Source organism: Phyllobates terribilis, unplaced genomic scaffold (genome assembly GCF_046119375.1).
Source record: "Phyllobates terribilis strain yellow unplaced genomic scaffold, ASM4611937v1 Scaffold_4__5_contigs__length_816908805, whole genome shotgun sequence".
NCBI classification, from domain to species: Eukaryota; Metazoa; Chordata; class Amphibia; order Anura; family Dendrobatidae; genus Phyllobates; species Phyllobates terribilis.
Window position 1 is genome coordinate 509,413,981 of NW_027362764.1, and position 18,777 is coordinate 509,432,757.

At 42.3% G+C, this 18,777-nt stretch overlaps 1 protein-coding gene across 2 annotated transcripts in view; it reads left to right on the forward strand.

The window, feature by feature from the left end:
• CDKAL1 (CDKAL1 threonylcarbamoyladenosine tRNA methylthiotransferase) overlaps nucleotides 1–18,777 on the forward strand; it is an 871,738-nt gene that overhangs the window by 658,359 nt on the left and 194,602 nt on the right. The window lies entirely within an intron of this gene.

Consider the following 18,777-nt stretch of genomic DNA (forward strand, 5'->3'; position numbering starts at 1 on the left):
GGTACTTTTTTCTTTATACAATCACCAAACTGGATATTCTAACGTCAATAAATTCTGTTCACGTATTAGTTACTTTTTAATAAAATACTTAAGTTCAGTGTTCCATGTGCAAAAAAATATGAAGTTTGAATGACGTTTTAGGCTTGTTTCATGCTTGTATGCCGCTATATAGTTGTACAGTGACAAATTGATTTTGTTTGATGCTTGCAATGGCTAAATGAATCCTTGCACCTATTTAGGTGTTGTTATGACACAGCTGTCGGGTGACCAGGGATCAGGGGCTCCTACCCTGACCCTAACACTAGGGGGCACCCTATTTCGGCCTATTCCCCAGGATACCTCTGAAGGTGAGGATGATGAGGCCTCCTCCCTCGCTCTAACTCCTGAGTTAGCCCTCCACTTGTTCTCCTCCCTCACTCGAGGAAGAGAGGCGCTACTGTGCAATGAAAGTACACCCACCCGACAAACAAGGCAACACGGACAGGGATAAACAGAAAACTCCAGGCACACAAAATATTCTCCCACATATAACAGAGGGAAGCACCGGGGTGTGTAGATAGGGGGAATAAACCAAAATGGAGAAGGATAAGGAATAACTACGCATACAAACCAGGCAACAGTCACAAGTTATTCCTCCCAAACTCCTTCTCATAGAACTCCTGACTCTCCTGAGCCATGCAGCAAATGCTAGCTCTGACAAGGACTTAGTATCAGAGCCCAGGTTATAAAGGGAACAGGGGTGGCTTACTGAGCTCAGCTGTGAGCACAGGGAAATTCAACATGGCCCCTTAACCCCTGTTCTGCTGGAACATATAAATACATTTAAAATGATGGAGAAATGCTTCTTCTCAGAGTTGGAGGAGGAGCCCTCCGGCGCTGAGGTCTCCTGGCTCTAACCTGTCGCGGTAACCCCATGACAGGTGTGTACTAGATGAAAATGAATGTGTGTCATAGCCACAGCATCTTTGAAATTCACCAAGAGAACATGACCAGGGAACCTGTGCTGATGATAGAACTTTTTTTTCCCAAATATTGCCAGATGAAGCATTGAAAGGAGGGAAAAACGTGGTTGAAATTGACAGTGTTGGCTGTTATTTATCTCATGTCTAATTCTGAAGGTGTCACTAGATGATACTGTTGATGCTTGACTTGTGCATCATAGCACTACATCATCCTGATATTCATTTATGAGCTCTGGTTGGGTACATAGTGGCGAAACGCTTTTGGTGGACAAATTAATATTCGTAAAGGCCAAGCAGAGTTTCTCACTGTGAATTGATTTCTCAGTGATGAATCAATACACTGTATTCTCGTGAGAGCACGTTAGATACACAAAATGGCAGGCTAATGTTTATGGAGGTGACAGGTGCCCTTTAATGTTTTCCTGTAAGGTAATACCCAAGTTCAAGAAAAGCAGGAACAGATCAATCAGCGTAAAGGCGAAAAGTGGCGCAGGGTTTGATACTTGTCTTTCCTTTTTTCTCTTATGCAGCGTATCGTCTTTATTCATAGCACAAGGAAATTCCATTATTCTTTTATTAGCACTTTTAATGGCACGTGGCCATTCTCTTCTCCCGCTGCCTCCTCTGTTCATATCCTTTGTGGCATTATATCAAAGTGTCCTCAAATGATTTTGGCTTTACTTGTGAAGACTTACACACTCCTTTACAAATTAGTTATTAGGCATTGTGGAATAGAATGTGACTGCAGATATATCCCTTTTGATGTTTGTTTTAGAGCCTTTTAATAAATTATTATAAGTTGTCTGGCTAGCGAGCGACTTTTCCAGCTGCCAAGAAGTATTCTCCTGGCCTGTTGTAACGTGCATATGGTGCTAGCCTCTGAAAGCTTGCAGGTGACCTGCGAAGTCTATCTGAAAGGTTAATCTTATTTTCCTTTGTCATCTTTGATATTCTCTTAAGTTGAAAAGTATGGTATTAATAGCCTCTAATTATTAAACAAGAGCAGTTTACAGCTGCCAACAGGTTATAGTGTTTTTGGGGGCATTAAATTCAGAAATTAGATTAAGCTACTTTCACAGATGTTTTTCTTACTCTAGAAGCCTGGGATCTCCAGTCCACCTATTATCCTAGGCGCACCACGAAATGAAAAACCTTTATCAGATTTCAAATGTATAGAAAAAAAGGTTTCCATTAGGATTAGGGCATTTTCAACTTGAAGTAATATTTTGGCTCTATAATGCTATGTTCAGAGCTCTGAACTTGTAGCTGTGCAAGCAAATAAGGAAGATAGAAGAGGCGATATACAAATCAACTAATCACAATTTTCACCTCAGTCCATTTTTTAGACTGCCTTCAGATGAAAAGCTCAGATAATGTACAGACTTGTAATATGTTGTATTCAAGCTGACAATAAGTTGCCACAACAAGTAATAAGAAAAAGCTATTAAGTTAATAGTTGTTATGTTTTGAGGTTTTACTTGTGTGATTTTTACTGTATATCCCTTACTTTATATATAATACCAATGCAACGGGTGAATAACTCGCATTTATATCCCTTACTTTGCTTGGTTGCTTAAGTTTTTATTCAGGTGAGCATATTTTTATTTTGTGTGCCAGGAGCACAAATACCCCCCCCCCCCCAACTTAAAAAAATAAGTAAAAATAATAATAATTAAAATAAAATATACATATATATGTGTATATATATATATATATATATATATATATATATATATATATATATATATATATATACAGTACAGACCAAAAGTTTGGACACACCTTCTCATTTAAAGATTTTTCTGTATTTTTATGACTATGAAAATTGTACATTCACACTGAAGACATCAAAACTATGAATTAACACATGTGGAATTATATACTTAACAAAAAAGTGTGAAACAACTGAAATTATGTCTGATATTCTAGGTTCTTCAAAGAAGCCACCTTTTGCTTTAATGACTGCTTTGCACACTCTTGGCATTCTCTTGATGAGCTTCAAGAGGTAGTCGCCGGAAATGGTTTTCACTTCACAAGTGTGCCCTGTCAGGTTTAATAAGTGGGATTTCTTGCCTTATAAATGGGGTTGGGATCATCAGTTGTGTTGTGCAGAAGTCTGGTAGATACACAGCTGATAGTCCTACTGAATAGACTGTTAGAATTTGTATTATGGCAAGAAAAAAGCAGCTAAGTAAAGAAAAACGAGTGGCCATCATTACTTTAAGAAATGAAGGTCAATCAGTCCGAAAAATTGGGAAAACTTTGAATATGTCCCCAAGTGCAGTTGCAAAAACCATCAAGCGCTACAAAGAAACTGGCTCACTTGAGGACCGCCCCAGGAAAGGAAGACCAAGAGTCACCTCTGCTTCTGAGGATAACTTTATCCGAGTCACCAGCGTCCGAAATCGCAGGTTAACAGCAGCTCAGATTAGAGACCAGGTCAATGCCACACAGAGTTCTAGCAGCAGACACATCTCTACATCAACTGTTAAGAGGAGACTTTGTGAAGCAGGCCTTCATGGTAAAATAGCTGCTAGGAAACCACTGCTAAGGACAGGCAGCAAGCAGAAGAGACTTGTTTGGGCTAAAGAACACAATGAATGGACATTAGACCAGTGGAAATATGTGCTTTGGTTTGATGAGTCCAAATTTGAGATCTTTGGTTCCAACCAGCGTGTCTTTGTGCGATGCAGAAAAGGTGAACGAATGGACTCTACATGCCTGGTTCCCACCGTGAAGCATGGAGGAGGTGTGATGGTGTGGGGGTGCTTTGCTGGTGACACTGTTGGGGATTTATTCAAAATTGAAGGCATACTGAAACAGCATGGCTATCACAGCATCTTGCAGCAGCATACTATTCCATCCGGTTTGCGTTTAGTTGGACCATCATTTATTTTTCAACAGGACAATGACCCCAAACACACCTCCAGGCTGTGTAAGGGCTATTTGACCAAGAGGAAGAGTGATGGGGTGCTACGCCAGATGACCTGGCCTCTACAGTCACCAGACCTGAACCCAATCGAGATGGTTTGGGGTGAGCTGGACCGCAGAGTGAAGGCAAAAGGGCCAACAAGTGCTAAGCATCTCTGGGAACTCCTTCAAGATTGTTGGAAGACCATTTCCGGTGACTACCTCTTGAAGCTCATCAAGAGAATGCCAAGAGTGTGCAAAGCAGTCATCAAAGCAAAAGGTGGCTACTTTGAAGAACCTAGAATATAAGACATATTTTCAGTTGTTTCACACTTTTTTGTTAAGTATATAATTCCACGTGTGTTAATTCATAGTTTTGATGCCTTCAGTGTGAATGTACAATTTTCATAGTTATGTAAATACAGAAAAATCTTTAAATGAGAAGGTGTGTCCAAACTTTTGGTCTGTACTGTATATATATATATAAATAAATATATCAACCCTACTCTGCAGAAAAAAATCAACTATATACACTGCTCAAAAAAATAAAGGGAACACTCAAATAACACATCCTAGATCTGAATGAATGAAATATTCTCATTGAACACTTTGTTCTGTACAAAGTTGAATGTGCCGACAGCAAAATCACACAAAAATCATCAATGGAAATCACATTTATTAACCAACGGAGGCCTGGATTTGGAGTCACCCCCAAAACTAAAGTGGAAAAGCACACTACAGGCTGATCCAATTTTGATGTAATGTCCTTAAAACAAGTCAAAATGATGCTCAGTATTGTGTGTGGCCTCCACGTGCCTGTATAACCTCCCTACAACGCCTGGGCATGCTCCTGATGAGGTTGCGGATGGTCTCCTGTGGGATCTCCTCCCAGACCTGGACTAAAGCATCCGCCAACTCCTGGACAGTCTGGGGTGCAACGTGACGTTGGGGGATGGAGCGAGACATGATGTCCCAGATGTGCTCAATCTGATTCAGGTCTGGAACTGACACACTCCTGCCACATGAGGTCTGGCATTGTCCTGCATTAGGAGGAACCCAGGGCCAACCGCACCAGCATATGGTCTCACAAGGATTCTGAGGATCTCATCTTGGTACCTAATGGCAGTCAGGCTACCTCTGGCGAGCACATGGAGGGCTGTGCGGCCCTCCAAAGAAATGCCATCCCACACCATTACTGACCCACTGCCAAAACCAGTCATGCTGAAGGATGTTGCAGGCAGCAGATCGCTCTCCACGGCATCTCCAGACTCTGACACGTCTGTCACCTGTGCTCAGTGTGACCCTGCTTTCATCTGTGAAGAGCACAGGGCACCAGTGGCGACTTTGCCAATCCTGGTGTTCTGTGGCAAATGCCAAGCGTCCTGCACGGTGTTGGGCTGTGAGCACAATCCACATCTGTGGACGTCGGGCCCTCATACCACCCTCATGGAGTCGGTTTCTAAACGTTTGTGCAGGAGGTCATTTTGCAGGGCTCTGGCAGTGCTCCTCCTGTTCCTCCTTGCACAAAGGCAGAGGTAGCGGTCCTGCTGCTGGGTTGTTGCCCTCCTACGGCCCCCTCCACGTCTCCTGGTGTACTGGTCTGTCTCCTGGTAGCGTCTCCTGCCTCTGGACACTACGCTGACAGACACAGCAAACCTTCTTGCCACAGCTCGCATTGATGTGCCATCCTGGATGAGCTGCACTACCTGATCAACTTCTGTGGGTTGTAGAGTCCGTTTCATGCTACCACGAGTGTGAAAGCACAACTAACATTCAAAAGTGACCAAAACATCAGCCAGAAAGCATTGGTACTGAGATGTGGTCTGTGGTCCCCACCTGCAAAACCACTCCTTTATTGAGGGTGTCTTGATAATTGCAATAATTTCCATCTATTGTCTATTCCATTTGCACAACAGCATGTGAAATTGATTGTCAATCAGTGTTGCTTCCTAAGTGGACAGTTTGATTTCACAGAAGTTTGATTTACTTGGAGTTATATTCTGTTGTTTGTGTTCCCTTTATTTTTTTGAGCAGTGTATATAGTATAGTATAGAGTGGGAATGATCCTGTCACATAGGTGTAATCACAGAAAAGCATAACTCCCAACTTTTAAACACAGAGAGATGGACATGTGTTGTAGCATGTAGTGTTGTCACCCTCTACAATATCCATTTTTTAACCCCGTACAGTATGATGTCCCTCAAAATACCACCCACACAGTATGCTACACTGCAGTGAATGCCCGTACAGTACCCCTCAAGCGCACAGCATGACAACCCCCCCCGCAAGCACCCACAGTACCATGCCCCCACAGTAACCCCCCAAACACAATGATGCCTCCACACTGAGCCCCCAAAGTATAATACCAGCACAGTGACCCACCCCACAGTATGATGTTCCCACAGTACATCCCGTCCTCACAGTATGATACCCTCACAATACATCCTGCTTACAGAATGTTGGCACCCAAAGCCCCCCACAAATCCAATTACACAGTATGATGCCCCCCATAACCACCCTACACAACCTCCCTTTGTGCTTTTGGCCAATGTGCTCGATCATTGTGGAATTTATGCATGTGTTTTATTTTTTATTGATTTAATTTTCATAGTTTTTTTTATCGAGATACAGTATTGAGCTTCTTCTTGTGGGTGTTAAATGGTATCTACATGAGCTATCACAGTGACTTTCTGCACTATTATATTGGCCTATTATTGGATTGGACACAAGACATTTAGATGTGGTGTGAATGGAGTAGGTAGATGCGGATCTGCACAAGAAAATGTCTCTCCCACTTAAAGTGATCTATGATCCTTGCTGCTGGGAAAGAAGCTTGTTTTCCTGGGGTAGCGGGATTGTGCTGTCATATGCAGTATGATGGGGGGCATGCTTGCGCCCCATCAAGGCCAAAATCACTGGCATAGATGCACTGCTGCATTTTTTTTTTATAATTTAATAATGAAGTCTTCAAAGTTTAATATTAACAATTTGAAAGGATGATGAGCCGGTTCAGTGATGGAGGATATAAAGCTATATTACATCGGGCTTGTAACTGGCCTCTTTGTACTTTTGGAATACATGGAAATTGATCTCTATATTTCTGCTATGTATTTATTTAGTGGAAAATGTCATCATGTCAGGCAGTGTTCTCGCTGCATCTGCTCAGAATAAAGCCCGGGATTCTTCTGCACATAGTTCTTTATTCATCACAGCTTTGTCAATCTAACATTTCATCTTCCTTGGATAAAATGGATATCAATAATAATTGTGTTATGGTAATAACAGTATTGATGTATGCATGTTGTCTACAGAGCTATTGAAAATAACAATATAAGCATATGCTTATTAGATTAGGAAACAAAAATGAGTAATTTGTTTTAATTACTTGGAAATATAATTACATGCGGGATGGGTAGACGCATGGGGAAAAGATGCTGCTACATTGTTACGAGCTAATAGGGAATTTGAATGTAGAGTGTAGGTGCTGTAAACCTTATTCTTGTCTACGGAGTAAGACATTACAAATTGGAATAAGCGGAGTCTAGCTCCTTACACACAGGATATATAATCAAGAATGTCTAATAGGTTATTGATGAATCATTGCATGAGAAATACATCGTAGTGGAGCCCGAGTAACTCCAAAGTCAGTCTGGTACACTGGTTGGCCTGTCCTCCATCCCATGTGTTAGTTGGGCAGAGAGATGCCATTCCACTCTCCAACTTCGCAGAAAGGCTAGAATACAAAGCATTTTGATGGGAGGGCCATACTGAACCACTCCTGAGGGCCACAATAAAACCTAAAGGGCTACTACCATCTGAGCCATTTATGGCATATACAAAGTATATACCAGAAATGTATGATTGTACTTTCTGGACTTCAGTTTATCACAGCAATGGAGGTCCTTCTCTCCCCCATTCACAACGCAGAAAGCATGAACATGCCTGTGACTGTCCCTATTTTTTTTTTTTAACATTCCCATAAAATGTGAGTGAAAATCACAGCTCATATGCATGGCCACCTATTCACTTCAGTTATTCCATCCTATACTGGCACAAAAGACCCCCTTTCTGTCCACATTTGGGGATCCTAGAAATGGTCACACAATGTGTTCCCACCTACGCACCACATCTTTACTCCCTGAAATGTAAAATACATGTGGGACCACTGGATATACAACCCCTGGCAAAATTTATGCAATCACTGAGCTCGGAGGATGTTCATTCAGTTGTTTAATGTTGTTGAAAAAAAGCAGATCACAGACATGGCACAAAACTAAAGTCATTTCAAATGGCAACTTTAGGGCTTTAAGAAACACTAAAAGAAATTAAGTTAAAAAATGTGGTACTCAGTAAGGCTAATTTTTTTCAGTCCAAGCAGAGGAAAAAATTATGGAATCACCCTGTAAGTTTTAATTTCCAAAACGAACACCTGCATCAAATTAGATCTGCTTGTTAGTCTGCATCTAAAAGGAGTGATCACACCTTGGAGAGCTGTTGCACCAAGTGGACTGACATGAATCATGGCTCCAACACGAGATATGTCAATTGAAACAAAAGAGAGGATTATCAAACTCTTAAAAGAAGGTAAATCATCACGCAATGTTGCAAAAGATGTTGGTTGTTCACAGTCAGTTGTGTCTATAATCTGGACCAAATACAAACAACATGGGAAGGTTGTTAAAGGCAAACATACTGGTAGACCAAGGAAGACATCAAAGCATCAAGACTGGAAACTTAAAGCAATATGTCTCCAAAACAGGAAATTCACAACAAAACAAATGAGGAATAATGGGAGGAAACTGGAGTCAATGTGTGTAACCGAACTGTAAGAAACCGCGTAAAGGAAATGGGATATACATACAGAAAAGCTAAACAAAAGCCATCATTAACACCTAAACAGAAAAAAACAAGGTTACAATGGGCTAAGGAAAAGCAATCGTGGACTGTGGATGACTGGATGAAAGTCATATTCAGTGATGAATCACGAATCTGCATTGGGCAAGGTGATGATGCTGGAACTTTTGTTTGGTGCCGTTCAAATGAGATTTATAAAGACTGCATGAAGAGAACATGCACATTTCCACAGTTATTGATGATATGGGGCTGCATGTCAGGTAAAGGCACCGGGGAGATGGCTGTCATTACATCTTCAATAAATGCCCAAGTTTACATTGATATTTTGGACAGTTTTCTTGTCCCATCAATAGAAAGGATGTTTGGGGATGATGACATCATTTTTCAAGATGATAATGCATCCTGCCATAGAGCAAAAACTGTGAAAACATTCCTTGAAAGAAGACACATAAGGTCAATGTCATGGCCTGCAAATAGTCCGGATCTCAATCCAATTGAAAATCTTTGGTGGAAGTTGAAGAAAATGGTCCATGACAAGGCTCCAACCTGCAAAGCTGATCTGGCAACAGCAATCAGAGAAAGTTAGAGCCAGATTGATGAAGAGTACTGTTTGTCACTCATTAAGTCCATGCCTCAGAGACTGCAAGCTGTTATTAAAGCCAGAGATGGTGCAACAAAATACTAGTGATGTATTGGAGTGTTCTTTTGTGTGTTTGTTTTTCATGATTCCATATTTTTTTCCCCAGAATTGAGTGATTCCATAATTTTTTCCCTCTGCTTGGTCTGAAAAAATTACCCTTACTGAGTACCACATTTTTTATCTTGATTTCTTTTAGTGTTTCTTAAAGCCCTAAAGTTGCCATTTGAAATGACTTTAGTTTTGTGCTATGCCTGTGATCTGCTTTTTTTAAACAACATTATACAACTGAATGAACATCCTCCGAGCCCTGTGATTCCGTAATTTTTGCCAAGGGTTGTATATTCATTTCTGTGATGAGTAACTTGGGGACCAAACAAATCGGCACTGTGGGCCTAATGTAGAGGGATTAAAACCACTGGTGATGGATTTAAGCCTTGTACATTTTTTGGGCTGTTAAGGCTAGGGCTATACATCATTTCTCGAGTAGCAGTAAAATCATGGGATTACCATGATACATACATTCCCCAAAGGAAAAAATGCACAAGGAACCAAGCAATAGTGACAAGAAACCTGACATGGCGAGATTTTTGTAACCGTAGCATGTCTGGTCGCAACCTTCACCCCCTACACAGCACCACTGGTTTGTTCAACTCGCTGTCAGACATACATGAAGCAGTGCACATACATATATAATAAATAACTGTCTGGTTTAAGCCCTGCTTTAAATATGTGGTTTTGAAACCTGAAGTTGCTTCATGAACATTAATGTTGTAGTAATAAAAAAACTACTGATAAAAGCTTTATCTCACTTGAAGGATTACAAATCTGACCAGGGCAAAATGGATATTTAGGACTTAGATTTTTAGGTAGCCTATCCTAAAGATGGGCCATCAATTTAAAATCTGTATGAGCCAGCCTCCAAAAAAACCCATTGTGCAGTGGGTCCAAAGGACTGCCAAGGTCTGGCTACTGCTGCTTCCCCTTTATTGCCTGCAAGGCACAGCTCTTCACATTTAATTGTGGTTGTGCCTGGTATTGCAGATCAGACTGATTTACGGAACGTGCATAGGACTGAGCTAAAGTGTAACCACTGCAAAATGTACGTCTCTGTGCCTAAAAACAATGACGGAAATAAAGAGCTCACTAGAGTGCCACCGGCTCTTAAAAGAGTTGTACCTATTTAATATTTTTTTGCCCATACGTATGCACAGGACTCTCCCCGGGACCAATACTGCCTCTCCAGTTTGTTGATCGGTGACATCACATCACAGCTGCTGCCAATCAGTGAACTCAGCAGCTCTGCGGATATACACTGCTCAAAAAAATAAAGGGAACACTCAAATAACACATCATAGATCTGAATGAATAAAATATTCTCATTGAATACTTTGTTCTGTACAAAGTTGAATGTGCTGACAACAAAATCACACAAAAATCATCAATGGAAATCAAATTTATTAACCAATGGAGGCCTGGGTTTGAAGTCACCCCCAAAATTAAAGTGGAAAAACACACTACAGGCTGATCCAACTTTGATGTAATGTCCTTAAAACAAGTCAAAATGAGGCTTAGTATTGTGTGTGGCCTCCACGTGCCTGTATGACCTCCCTACAATGCCTGGGCATGCTCCTGATGAGGTTGCGGATGGTCTCCTGTGGGATCTCCTCCCAGACCTGGACTAAAGCATCCGCCAACTCCTGGACAGTCTGTGGTGCAACTTGACGTTGGTGGATGGAGCGAGACATGATGTCCCAGATGTGCTCAATCAGATTCAGGTCTGGGGAACGGGCATTCCAGTCCATAGCTTCAATGCGGCCCTCCAAAGAAATGCCATCCCACACCATTACTGACCCACTGCTAAACCGGTCATGCTGAAGGATGTTGCAGGCAGCAGATCACTCTCCACGGTGTGTCCAGACTGTCACATGTGCTCAGTGTGAACCTGCTTTCATCTATGAAGAGCACAGGGCGCCAGTGGCAACTTTGCCAATCCTGGTGTTCTGTGGCAAATGCCATGCATCCTGCACGGTGTTGGGCTGTGAGCACAACCCACATCTGTGGACGTCGGGCCCTCATACCACCCTCCTGGAGTCGGCTTCTAACCGTTTGTGTAGACACATGCACATTTGTGGCCTGCTGGAGGTCATTTTGCAGGGCTCTGGCAGTGCTCCTCCTGTTCCTCCTTGCACAAATGCGGAGGTATTGGTCCTGCTGCTGGGTTGTTGCCCTCGTACTTCCCCCTCCACGTCTCCTGGTGTACTGGTCTGTCTCCTGGTAGCACCTCCAGCCTCTGATCTTAACTCTAACATACACGGTAAACCTTCTTGCCACAGCTCGCATTGATGTGCCATCCTGGATTAGCTGCACTACCTGAGCAACTTCTGTGGGTTGTAGAGCCCATCTCGAGTGTGAAAGCACAACCAACATTCAAAAGTGACCAGAACATCAGGCATAAAGCATTGGTACTGAGATGTGGTCTGTGGTCCTCACCTGCAGAACCACTCCTTTATTGAGTGTGTCTTGATAATTGCCAATAGTTTCCATCTATTGTCTATTCCGTTTGCACAACAGCATGTTAAATTGATTGTCAATCAGTGTTGCTTCCTAAGTGGACAGTTTGATTTCACAGAAGTTTGATTTACTTGGAGTTATATTCTGTTGTTTAAGTGTTCCCTTTATTTTTTTGAGCAGTGTAGATGGCACAAGCCACCAAGCTCAGTAATTGGCAACATCAGTGATGTTCTCTGTTGACCTGATGTCACCGCTGTTGTTGATCAGCAAAGTCTGGATCAGCAACAGAAAGGTAGCGTTGGACCCGTGGAGGTGAGTACATCACTGCAATTTTACACTTGTGCCCCCCCTTGGCCAAAAAAAAAATGAAAAGACACAACCCCTTTAAGTTAGGTGTCCAGTGGGAGGACTAGAAAATTTGATATGTATAGCTTATCTTAAGGAAATGCCATCAATATCGAAGTCCCGAAAACACCCAATAACCAAGCAGCGAATGAGGCTATTAGTTGTATCATTTCTACTAAAAATGTGTTAAACTGTACAGCTCAGTAGCTGTCCTAACAAACTTGTGGGCTTCATGACACTTTCTGAGGAGACACTTATCAGCAGGTCTCTCACATGGTACAGTGGCTGTATTATTTTTGCAAACCTCACTCGATAAGTTTAAAAAAATGGTCTCTTACTTCCTTAAAGTGTCTTGTTTTAAAGGGTTACTGTAAGCCCACTATGTTTACCACCTCTTTTACAGCAGTCTAGAAACCTGCAAATAGGCCCCCGACACCCTCTGCATAGCCCAAGAAATACCGTTTATAATCCCGTAATATGGCGTGGTCCGTTGCGATGGGCATCACTGGTCTTGCTCAGCACCTCCTCTCTCCATGCAATCTCCATCTTCCTACCCTGCCCCACATGAAGCATGATGTGTCAGCCACATGAAGCAGGGCAGGAGGTTGGCGATTGTATGGAGAAAGGAGGCGCCGAGCAAGACCAGTGACGCCAATTGGAGCTGACCACGCCATATTAGGGGATTATAAAAGGTATTTTTTGGGCTATGCAGAGGTGTTTGGGGGGCTTATATGCAGGTTGCTAGATTACTGTAAAGGAGGAGGAAAACATGGTGGCCGTAGATTATCTTGGGAAAACCTGGTGACTGGTTCCCGGTAATTCATGGAAATTCGTTAATGTCATGGTAAATTGTAGACCACTGCGTCTTTCTTGAGTGCAGTAGATAAGTTACATAAATTCCACTAGTTTTGCACACTGAAAACTTTGCTATGAACACATTTTGTATAGTGTTTCATTTTTGGTAGAGAAGGACCATTTATATTGAGGTATTTGATATTCTGATCTCGGCCAAATGCTGGACTTCCTTTTTCTGTAATTCTTAACTTGCAGCTGACTGGATTTGCCAAAGATTTGAAAATGCCTTTTCCAGACTCATTTTTGAAGCAAATAATGGAAATAAAAATGTTCAATTATCACAACTGAGTGTGATTATTCTATTGCCTGAAATAGGCATGTAAATGCTTCTCAAGACTAAGCGAAGAAATTTGTTTTTGGATCCTATTAATTGTCCATGCTTCAAGTTTTAATTGGCAGCAAACACAGTGAAAAGGTGTAACTTGAGGCTCCTGTTGCTCTCCATTATTAACCCATTAGCAGACGTGTTCTTGGACCATGCTTATCATGTCTCTCGACATGTACTCTTCTGCTGATCCTTAGCATGTCATTCCCTAAGCAATTTCAATGATGCACATTAGAAATTTAAATGGAAACATATGGACAACACAGAACAAACCATATCATCAGCTGTGAAGGACATTTACTTCAGAAGAACCTTGCTTGGATCTGAAATGGATTTTCATAAGTCAACATTTACCATCTTTAGACCCCTCGTGCTTTGTACAAAAATTATTTTCTGTCGGCAATGAGCCCAAGGTGTATTTTGTTCTGGGGAACGATCTTTACCTTCTTTTCTTCCTCTGAACCCTGTGCCAGTGTGTGCTATAACTCTGCTGAGGTTTTGATCTAGAGTAGTAGAGCTACCGATATCTTCAGGCAAGGTTCTTTACTGCACCATTGCTGCGCAGGGATTTTAGATATATTTTTAGATAAGATAAACTGGTTACATAAAGGCACTTTACTTTAGCTACTACTTTATTGTATTGCCAATGTTTTCGTGTTAGCGTACAATTCTGTTTTTTGTTAGGAAAAAAAATGTATATATCTCCATAGATCCTGAAAATATGAATGTATTATAAAAAGAAAATACATATTATAGTGGGTTATCCAATGTGTCAAAATAAAAAAAATATATAAGTAAAAGAAAGTACTAAGGAATAATGCACAAGACATGTATTCACTTACCAGACCAGAGTTGTTCCGCTGGACCATTTACTTTGTCCACCATTGTTTTCTTCTGCTGCTTCTGACAAAGAGTAATCATGTGACCATTGCCGCCAATCAGCAGCTCTGATTTGGCTGCAGCCTTCATTTACAGTCTGAACTGGCTGAACAACCTCTACATTCTGTCCGAACAGGAGAAGACCTCAGCTGACCACTGGCTGCTGGTGAAGTTCTGTCGGAAGAAGAAGCCAGAAGACCACTGAGGGACACATGCAATTGGTGCAACAGAATGGCACCAGTTCAGTAGAGTAGTATTTTGTTTTTTTATTTAATTTTTAACTTTCCTATGGACCTCTTTGTAATATATATATAAAAATGTACTAGACAGCTCGTTTAATTGTACATTAAGTTTGACAAATTCTAATCTTACAAAATTGCCATTTTGCATTTATTGTGCCTGTCTTGAATTGCCCATGCGGCTTAGATGATGTACTGGATACCTGCTGTGTTGATTCTGGTGGCACCGGCCAAGCAGTTAATGTGTATTAGGGAATAAACAGTGATGTAACACCCCTTATACTCAATGGGGCTGTGTGAACATTACCACCAGAGAAGCATCTCATCATCATTCACAGTCCATATAAGCATAAAATGCAAAAACGTTCATTCGTCATTGGAAATTCTCCCTAGTGGTAGTGTGTTGCGTTTTATAAAATGTATAGGGCCTCTCGACTCACCCCTAGTGTTGAGCGATACCTTCCGATATCAGGAAATATCGTATCGGATTGGATCGGGCCGATACCCAAAAAGTATCGGATATCGCCGATTCCGATACCGGAAACCAATGCAAGTCAATGGGACACAAATATCGGAATGAAAATAAACCCTTTCTTTCCTTGTAGGTTAATTCTACATGAAGTAAAACAACTAAGAATAATGTAGAATGACATGAAAAGCCGGCAATTCATCAGCGGCATTCACCGGTACCCGACAATTTACAACAGAAAGAATAGAGCTTCACACATAGATTAGATAGATAGAAACATGTCAGTCACATATATAAGAAGTACAGTGACAGTGTTGCTTACAGAACTTGTCATTTAGTGTAAAGTATTTATTTAAAAAAATAATAGTGTTTTCATGCACCGTCTCTTTAAAAAAGCCGGCCGGCAATTCAGCATCTGTACCCGACAATTTAGAATAGAAGGAATAGAGAATCACACATAGATTAGATAGATAGAAACATGTCAGTCACATATATATGAAGTACAGTGACAGTGTTGATTACTGTACTTGTCATTTAGTGTTAAAATAAAGGATTTATTTAAAAAAAAATTGGCGTGGGGTTCCCCTTAATTTTAGTCTCTAGCGGAGGTTAAGCAGACAGCTGGGGCAAATGTTTGAAGCCTGGGAAGGGGGTAATACCCACGGAGCTTCCCAGGCTACTAATATCAGCCCCCAGCTGAATACCTAGCCTTTACTAGCTATTAAAATGGGGGAACCCCCCAAAAAAAATAACGTGGGGTCCCCCCTAATTTAATAGCTAGCAAAGGCTAGGCAGACAGCTGGGGGCTGATTTTAATAGCCCAGGAAGGGTGCCATGAATATTGTCCCCCTCCCAGGCCAGAAACACCAGCCGTCAGCCGCCCCAGAAATGGCGCATCCATAGGATGCGCCAATTCTGGCACTTAGCCTCGCTCTTCCCACTGCCCTGTAGCGGTGGCAGTGGGGTAATAGGGCTGGGGTTGATGTCAGCTTATAATGCCAGCTGACATCAAGCCCAGGTTAGTAATGGAGAGGCGTCTATAAGACACCCCCATTACTAACCCCATAGTCAAAGTTAAAGAAAAACACCCAGAATAAAGTCCTTTAATTGAAATAAACACACAATTCTTTATTGTTCTAAATTAAACCATACTTACCATCACGCCCATTCCAGCTGAAGCCAACGATCTCCTGCAATAAAAGTAAAATAATAAAGCAACCTCATCCTTACCTTTCCATGGTTCCCACGACAGCTTCAGCTCTGCTACATCGAGATGACAGGCTGGACCGCAGCAGAAAGCTGCCATCCAGCCTGTCATCCCGCAGACACTGAGAAGCGCAGGCATGCTTGCGCTCCTCAGTGTCAGGCTGTGACGGCATAAAGATGAGCCGAGGTCATGTCCAATGAACTCGGCTCACCTCATGCACGTCACTGACAGCGTGGGAAAATTCTCCTGCACTCAGCGCTTCAGCGTGAGAATTTTCCCACGCTGTCAGTGACGTGCATGAGGTGAGCTGAGTTCATTGGACATGACCTCACCTCATGTATGTCACTGACAGCGTGGGAAAATTCTCACGCTGAAGCGCTGAGTGCAGGAGAATTTTCCCACGCTGTCAGTGACGTGCATAAGGTGAGCTGAGTTCATTGGACATGACCTCGGCTCATCTTTATGCCGTCACAGCCAGACACTGAGGAGTGCAAGTATGCCTGCGCTTCTCAGTGTCTGCGGGATGACAGGCTGAATGGCAGCTTTCTGCTGCGGTCCAGCCTGTCATCTCGATGTAGCAGAGCTGGAGCTGTCCTGGGAACCATGGAAAGGTAAGGATGAGGTTGCTTTATTATTTTACTTTTATTGCAGGAGATCGTTGGCTTCAGCTGGAATGGGCGTGATGGTAAGTATGGTTTAATTTAGAACAATAAAGAATTGTGTGTTTATTTCAATTAAAGGACTTTTTTCTGGGTGTTGTGTTTTTTTAAATACTTTACTAGAAATTCATGGTGGTCATGTCTAATATTGGCGTGACCCCATGAATTTCGGGCTTAGGGCCAGCTGATAATGCCAAGCTGGCCTTAACCCCTTTATTACCCAGTGAGCCACCGCACCAGGGCCCTGGATGAGTTGGGTACAGCGCCAGAAGATGGCGCTTCTATGAACGCGCCATTTTCTGGGGCGGCTGCGGACTGCAATTTGCAGCGGGTGGGGCCCAGAAAGCTTGGGCCTCCCAGGGCTGCGGATTCCAGCTCCCAGCTGCCTAGTTGTACCTGGCTGGACACAAAAATAGGGCGAAGCCCCACGCATTTTTTTTTAAATTATTTTATGAAATTCATGGAATAATTAAGAAAAAAAGGGCTTCCCTATATTGTTGTGTCCAACCAGGTACAAATAGGCAGCTGGTGGTTGGGGGCAGCCTGTTCCTGCCTGCTGTACCTGGCTGGACACAAATATAGGGCGAAGCCCCACATCAATTTTTTTTTAAATAAATCCTTTATTTTAACACTAAATGACATTTGAGGAGTTAATAAAGATGCAGTCCCTAAATTATTATTTATTTTTTAATTAATTTTTCCCAAAACTTTTGACGTGGGCTTCGCCATATTTTTGTATGCCAGCCAGGTACAGCATCCAGCTTCTATGAACCCGTCATTTTCCGGGGTGGCTGCGGACTGCAATTTTCAGCGGGGGGGGGGCAGAAAGCTTGGGCCTCCCTGCGCTGCAGATTCCAGCCCCCAGCTGCCTAGTTATACCTGGCTGGACACAAAAATAGGGAGAAGCTTCACATATTTTTTTTTTAAAATTATTTCATGAAATTCATGAAATAATTAAGAAAAAAAGGGCTTCCCTATATTGTTGTGTCCAACCAGGTACAAATAGGCAGCTGGTGGTTGGGGGCAGCCCGTTCCTGCCTGCTGTACCTGGCTGGACACAAATATAGTGCGAAGCCCCACGTCAATTTTTTTTTAATTATTTCAGGAAATTCATGAAATAATTAAAAAAAATTGATGTGGGGCTTCGCACTATATTTGTGTCCAGCCAGGTACAGCAGGCAGGAACGGGCTGCCCCCAACCACCAGCTGCCTATTTGTACCTGGTTGGACACAACAATATAGGGAAGCCCTTTTTTTCTTAATTATTTCATGAATTTCATGAAATAATTAAAAAAAAAAAAAAAACGTGGAGCTTCTCCCTATTTTTGTGTCCAGCCAGGTACAACTAGGCAGCTGGGGGATGGAATCTGCAGCGCAGGGAGGCCCAAGCTTTCTGCCCCCCCCCCGCTGAAAATTGCAGTCCGCAGCCGCCCCGGAAAATGGCGCGTTCATAGAAGCTGGATGCTGTACCTGGCTGGCATACAAAAATATGGCGAAGCCCACGTCAAAAGTTTTGGGAAAAATTAATTAAAAAATAAATAATAATTTAGGGACTGCATCTTTATTAACTCCTCAAATGTCATTTAGTGTTAAAATAAAGGATTTATTTAAAAAAAAAAATGGCGTGGGATCCCCCATAATTTTAGTCTCTAGCAGAGGTTAAGCAGACGGCTGGGGCAGATGTTTGAAGCCTGGGAAGGGGGTAAAACCCATGGAGCTTCCCAGGCTACTAATATCAGCCCCCAGCTGAATACCTAGCCTTTAATAGCTATTAAAATGGGGGACCCCCCAAAAAAAATGACGTGGGGTCCCCCCTATTTTAATAGCTAGCAAAGGCTAGGCAGACAGCTGGGGGCTGATATTAATAGCCCAGGAAGGGTGCCATGAATATTGGCCCCCTCCAAGGCTAGAAACACCAGCCA